The 6,248-nt window shown below is 36.4% G+C and overlaps 1 pseudogene; it reads left to right on the top strand.

Moving 5' to 3' along the window:
• The first annotated feature begins 270 nt into the window (after positions 1-270).
• LOC107156245 lies at positions 271-1,569 on the top strand (annotated as a pseudogene).
• The last annotated feature ends 4,679 nt before the right edge of the window (positions 1,570-6,248 follow it).

The raw sequence follows: 6,248 nt of genomic DNA, 5'->3' as shown, positions 1-6,248 counted from the left end.
CCTATTAGAACCAGGTGGAAGGTGGGGGGCATACTAATGCTCTCCCCCTCTTAGAGATGACTCACTTTCTGTCTCTCTTCTTTTTGAGAGAGCTTTCTTTCCTAACAAATTTTGCTATATGTCATTTCTTGTCTGAAATGTTCTCTGGCAAGAACACAAGAACCAAGGAACACAATTCAACACTGAAATTCACGAGGCTGATTGAGGCGCCGCCAGTTTTGCTGCGGGGACACAGAGCGAAAGGCTGAGAGAGTCAGAACCGCTATCCACTTCTATCCATCTCGCAGACCCTTCCGGAGCCTCTGCCACTCTAGATGATGGGGAGGATCTGGTATATCAGGCGAAGCTTACCTAGCAGGCTGAGTGATATAACAAAATGGTGGAATCAATGAAGAAAGTAGCAGGGATGGATGTGGAGCTAACAGTTGAAAGAAACCTCCTATATGTTGCATGTACAAATGTGATTGGAGCTAGAAGAGCTCCCTGGAGAATATTCGACAGCATTGAACAGAAAGAAGAAAACAAGGAAGGAGAACACAAAAAATGATTCAGGAATATCAGCAAATGGTTGCGACAGAGCTAATGTTAATCTGTTGTAACATTCTGGATGTACTGGGCAAACATCAAATTCCAGCAGCTAACACTGGGGAGTCCAGGGTTTTCTATTATGAAATGAAAGGGGACTCCCACAGGTGTTGTTAAAGATGGCGCCCGGAGTGCTTCCCTTCCAGGAGCTCAGGTCCATGATGCACTGAATGGCGAGAGAACCATCATCTCCAATCCCTGTGAATGGCGCGAACTTTGAAAGGCACACCTTCAATCACTGAAGTGGTGGGAACTCTCAGCCAATGAAGAAGTAGCAGCCCACTCGCCTTGCTCCTCCTCATCCTATGTTAAGCCCATAAATATCAAAACCCTGTTTGTGCTCTCTCTTACTCTCCCCCTCTCCTCTCTCTCACTCTCCTCTCTCCTCTCTCCTCTCTTTCCTTCTCTCTCTCCCTTCTCTGCCCACCCCCCCCCTTGAACCCCTTCTCTTCTGCGATTGGCCGCTACGGTCCTGCTAATAAAAATCTCTGACAGGTAAACGGTTGTTTTGTCTTGTTGAGTTTATGGAGCTTTTCCACCATTTCTTACAACAGGTATCTGGCTGAGTTTGCCATAGGAAATGACAGGAAGGTGGCTGCAGAGAACAGTGTAGTGGCTTATAAAGCTGCTAGTGATATTGCAATGACAGAACTTCAACCAACACATCCCATTCATTTAGATCTTGCTCTCAATTTTTCCGCATGCTACTATGAAATTCTTAATTACCCTGACAGTGACTGAAAGTTGGCAAAAGCAGATTTTGATGATGCAGTTGCAGAACTGGATACACTGAGTGAAGAAAGCTATAAGGACTCTACACTTATCATGCAATTGTTATGTAATAACCTGACACTATAGACTTCAGACATGCAGGGTAATGGTGAAGACCAGAATAAAAAAGTGTCGCAGGATATGGAAGGTGAAAATCAGTGAGACAATAAAGCCAACAAGAAAAATATCTCTGACCACCCCACTTCTCTCTGTCCAACCTCTTGGAAATTCCCCATTGTCACTGAGAACCACCAAATCTGACTTTTACATTTAGTCTCAGAATTTAGGTTCCTGCTCTGTTTTTTTTTTTCTTTGTTTATTTGTTTTTGTTTTTGTTATTTTTTGTTTGTTTAAAACAGCTTTCAAAGCACTTAAAATCAAGAGTGAATTTCTGTGGATTTACTATTCCCAGCTTTTAGGTTCTTCAAGACACTAACAGGACTGCATAGAAACTTTTTCAGCATTACTGTACTGTCTCTGTGCCAGAAGTGGCAAGATCACTACTACAAATGGAAATTACAGGGGCTGGGGTTGTGGCTCAATGGTAGAATACTTGCCTAGCATGTGTGAGGCACTGGGTTTGATTCTCAGCACTGCATATAAGTGAATAAAATTAAAGTTCATTGACAACTGAAAGATATTTTTTTAAAAAAATGAAATTACATTCAAAAGCCATTCAACTTCTAGGTGATGCATATGAGACAGAGATGGATCACACTTTAGAGGCAATATGTGGTATTATTTTTTCCTTTTTCTAATTGTTTGAATTTTATATCAATGTTAAATTTAATTGGGTGTTAGCTTCAGGTGGCTTAAGAGGTGTTTTGGGGGAGGTTTATTGTTATGGTATTGCTGTAAAAAGTATTTCAAACTGTGCTTAAATGTTGCTGAAAAGAGTGGTGCTGGTAACAGGTGAACAATCCATGGCTTCTCATTCTTACCTACTTTAAGTCTCTCTCTGAAGCATGTTAGCATTGCAGGTGGTAGGGAGAAGCCTGCTTGCAAGTTCAATTCTTTGATTCTTTTCCTTCCTTTTTCCCCTTTCTCCCCTACTCTCTTTCACTAACTCAACCTCTTTTGTTCAGTAATTGTAACTTGAAGCTAATTTGTACTACTGGATATCTGACTGGACCCACAGATACAGAATCTGTATTATTCTTACTGAAACGCAGAATGAAATTAATATTAAACTTAAATAACACAAACCTAAATTAAAAATGCTAAATACATTGCACCTCCATCATTTATACTTCTAAAATAAAATCTGTAGTCTAAACACATTGATAGTATTACATTTTCCTGAATGTGAAAATATTTTTCCTTTTTTCTTCTATAAATTGTTTATTTGTCACCCAGAGATGTATATTTTGGAAAAAGAATATACTGCCTATAATCTGGTTGTGAAGAACATTAAGTACTCTTTTAAGTCAATTGATTACATGTCTTCTCTTCCAAACCAGTTAGCAACCCAGCGTTTATGTTTATCATTAAAGTACAACATGAGTATTAAAAGAAAAAGAGAAAGAAAAAACATTAATTAATTAATTAATTAATTCACAGGACTGTCACTGGTAACACCCTTTGGACAAAAATTTATACATCCTCAATAAATGAGGGTTGGGTAGGCTAAATATATTTGATGAAGTTCCCTCCCTGTCTTTTCATTTGCTTCAACAGGCAAAATAGTCTTTTCTGATAATTTGAAGAATAAGCCTGATTTCACCTATGCCTGGATTTTACATTGAGAATATTTTCATGTTCAGTATTCTCAGTCTTAGAAATTCATTTATGAGGCTTCCATACTTACATTAGGTGGTAAATTGCAAAAGTAAACTCAGATATACCTTTCTGTATTAAAATGTGCTGTCTTTTTTCCTCAGGATTTTGATGACTAAAATTAACCATTTATTTCAAGATCAAAACACACCACACATACAAGAAAACATGGTTATATGAACAAGAATCTTTAAAGCAACAAATATAATTATCTTCCTAAATACTTCATATATTGGCAATATTAGTTATAGAATATTTTTAATGTATTAAATATTTAAGGAATTTAAAGATAATATTGAAAGGTGATTAAGGATCAAGATACTTTAGAATATCTGCCAGACAGATTTGAAAAAGAATAAGACAAGCCAGGTATGGTGGTTCATGCTTGTAATTCCAGTGGCTTGTGATGCTGAGGTTCACAAGTTCAGAGCTAGCCTCAGCAAGTTAGGAAGGTCCTAAGCAATTTAGTGAAACCTGTCTCTAAATAAAATATGTTTTTAAAAAGGACAAAAGAGCTGCAGGTGTGGCTTAGTCATGAAGTACTCCTGGGTTCAATCCTTGGTACCCCCCCAACAAAAAGGAAAACAAGATTAAGTTTCAGGAAATAATGTACATAATCATCAACACTGGGCTGGGGATGTGGCTCAAGCGGTAGCGCGCTCACCTGGCATGCGTGCGGCCCGGGTTCAATCCTCAGCACCACATACAAACAAAGATGTTATGTCCGCCAAAAAAAAATAAACATTAAAAAATTCTCTCTCTCTTTAAAAAAATCATCAACATTAATAAATATCACATATGGTGGTTTAACAGTAGATTAGAAAAAACTGAAGAAAGAATTTAAGAAGTGACAGTTCAGAAAGCAGTGTGAAGACAAAAACATTTTTAAAAAATGAGTGAAAGAGGCTGAGAAAAAGATGCACTGAGTAGATCTACTCTATCTATCTATCACATATATCACTATTTATGTAAGTGTACTTGAAAGAAAGAATAGAAAAGTGATGAATGTATTTTAAGAGATAAAACTGAGAATTTCCTGGAAGTAATGAATGACATGCATCCACACATACAGAAGGCCCTGTACATATCAACCAAGATAGATAAAAACAAATTCACACATTAACCCATCAGAATGAACTTTCAGAAGAGCAAAGAGATCTTAAAAGAACCATTTATAGAAAAAATTGCACTGGAAAAAATATTTGAGATTCAAAGAATAGTGAATTCTTGAATCCATATGAAATTATATATCAAGATTTAAGCACTATTTTACTAATAGAACAATATAAACTTATAATTGGAACAAACCAAGCAGTTTGGCTAAATGGAAATAATAAACAAATTCTTCCAGATCAAGTAATAGACCAGTATGGCATTAAATGTGACGTCTTAAATTGTCGAGTGTGGTGCAAACATATTGTGCAAGTATCTTGGGGGCACAGCTTCACATAAGGATGAATTATAGAAAATGTATCTTATTACTCTCTGAAAGAAACAGAAAATTACATAAAGTTTCCTATAATTTTGTAATAATATAGAATCAAAGATAAATGTTAAGAGCAACTTTACCTTGAACTTACACCTTTGTTTATAATTTCCTACATCTCTTCCTTTTTGTTTAACATGAGAATTAAACCTTGCTTCCTTGGCCCCTGGAAAGTAATACAATGTAAACACACACTTGTTATTCAAAATGTTACCCATAAAGGCCCTTATTCTTAAATTTTCCACTATCTCATTCCCAGAGTTCACTTTTTTTCATCCCATCTCATCCTTCTGTATCACTATTTATCTTAGCTTTTCCTAATCTAGTCCTTCTTTAATTATGAAGTTGTGCACAGGGGATAGCAGTGGGTCATAATTAGTAGATGCAATTTCTTGGTAAAAGAATTTTTTAAAAAGTCCCCAGAACTAGCAAACAGCACATGGTTGCATGAAAATTGGCTTATTTGGCCTAGGATTTAAGGATATACAGCTGGATGCTTTTGTGGTTACCTTTTCATTGCCATTAAATATATATATATATATATATATATGACATAAAGATTCAAAGCTAAATCTGTATGCAATGACCAAGAAGAATCAATATAAAATAAAAAAATAAATAAAAGTTTTCCCCAAATTCCAAATTGTAGAAAACACACATGCACACACAGAGACAAATAGGATCATAAGTGATGACTCTAACTTTATGTCTAACTTCGGTCCAGTTCAGGAATGGCAAGTATTTTGCATGCTTCTCAACATTTCACATTACTTCCATAGCCCTCTTTACGCAATCATGTTTTTCTTTTCTAGTTAAAATTGGTATCACTTCACGTTTCTAATCTGCACAGCACTCCAGGCAGCCAGGACCAGATGATCAGAAATGGCATGTGTGTTGAAATATATTTACGATCTTTGCTCTATCAGCTTCAGCCAGGCAATTTGTGGTTCAGATATTTTGGCTCTAGTTATTCCTAGTTTCGCATTCAGTCGTGGATCCACTGTGGTACAGATGGTTTGCAGGTGTTTGCTTTCTAGGAACCATCTGTTAGGATGTCAAAGCATACTAAATCTATGCTTTTTGGTGTGCTTTGTTCTATATTAGCAACTCACGTGTATGAATGATTTGATTCCATTAGAAAATGAAATGACTTAAGGAATGAGAAAAGGGAAGTACAGCAAAACATGGGAAAATATTTTTAAATGTAGCCTTAGAGATAAATCTGGGTCATAAATATGAATGCCTGTCTTTTGTAAAGGATGAAACTTAGTGTTGTGAAATCATGTCGTCAGTTCAACTGATTTAGCTTCAACTGATTATATATATATAAAACCCAGGACCTTGTGCATGCAAGGAAAGCACTCTACCAACTGAACTATATCCCAGCCCTAGTTATATTTGTTTTTATAGGGTAATTGTGCTCTTACTAGGGTTATTTCAGAAAATTATAAAGCTAAATAAAACTGTGTCTAGGTTAAAAGCTTAAAGAATAAACTTGGGCCAGGCGTGGTGGCTCACACCTATAATCCTAGTGATTTGGGAAGCTGAGACAGGAGGATTGCAAGTTCCAGGCTACCCTTGGAAACTGAAGGAGACCGTGAATCAAAATTTTTAAAAAAAGACAAAGGGC

The sequence above is a fragment of the Marmota marmota genome, unplaced genomic scaffold (assembly GCF_001458135.2).
Source record: "Marmota marmota marmota unplaced genomic scaffold, marMar, whole genome shotgun sequence".
Lineage (NCBI taxonomy): Eukaryota > Metazoa > Chordata > Mammalia > Rodentia > Sciuridae > Marmota > Marmota marmota.
Note: the sequence above shows the minus strand (reverse complement) of the source record. Positions and strands in the feature narration are given on the sequence as shown.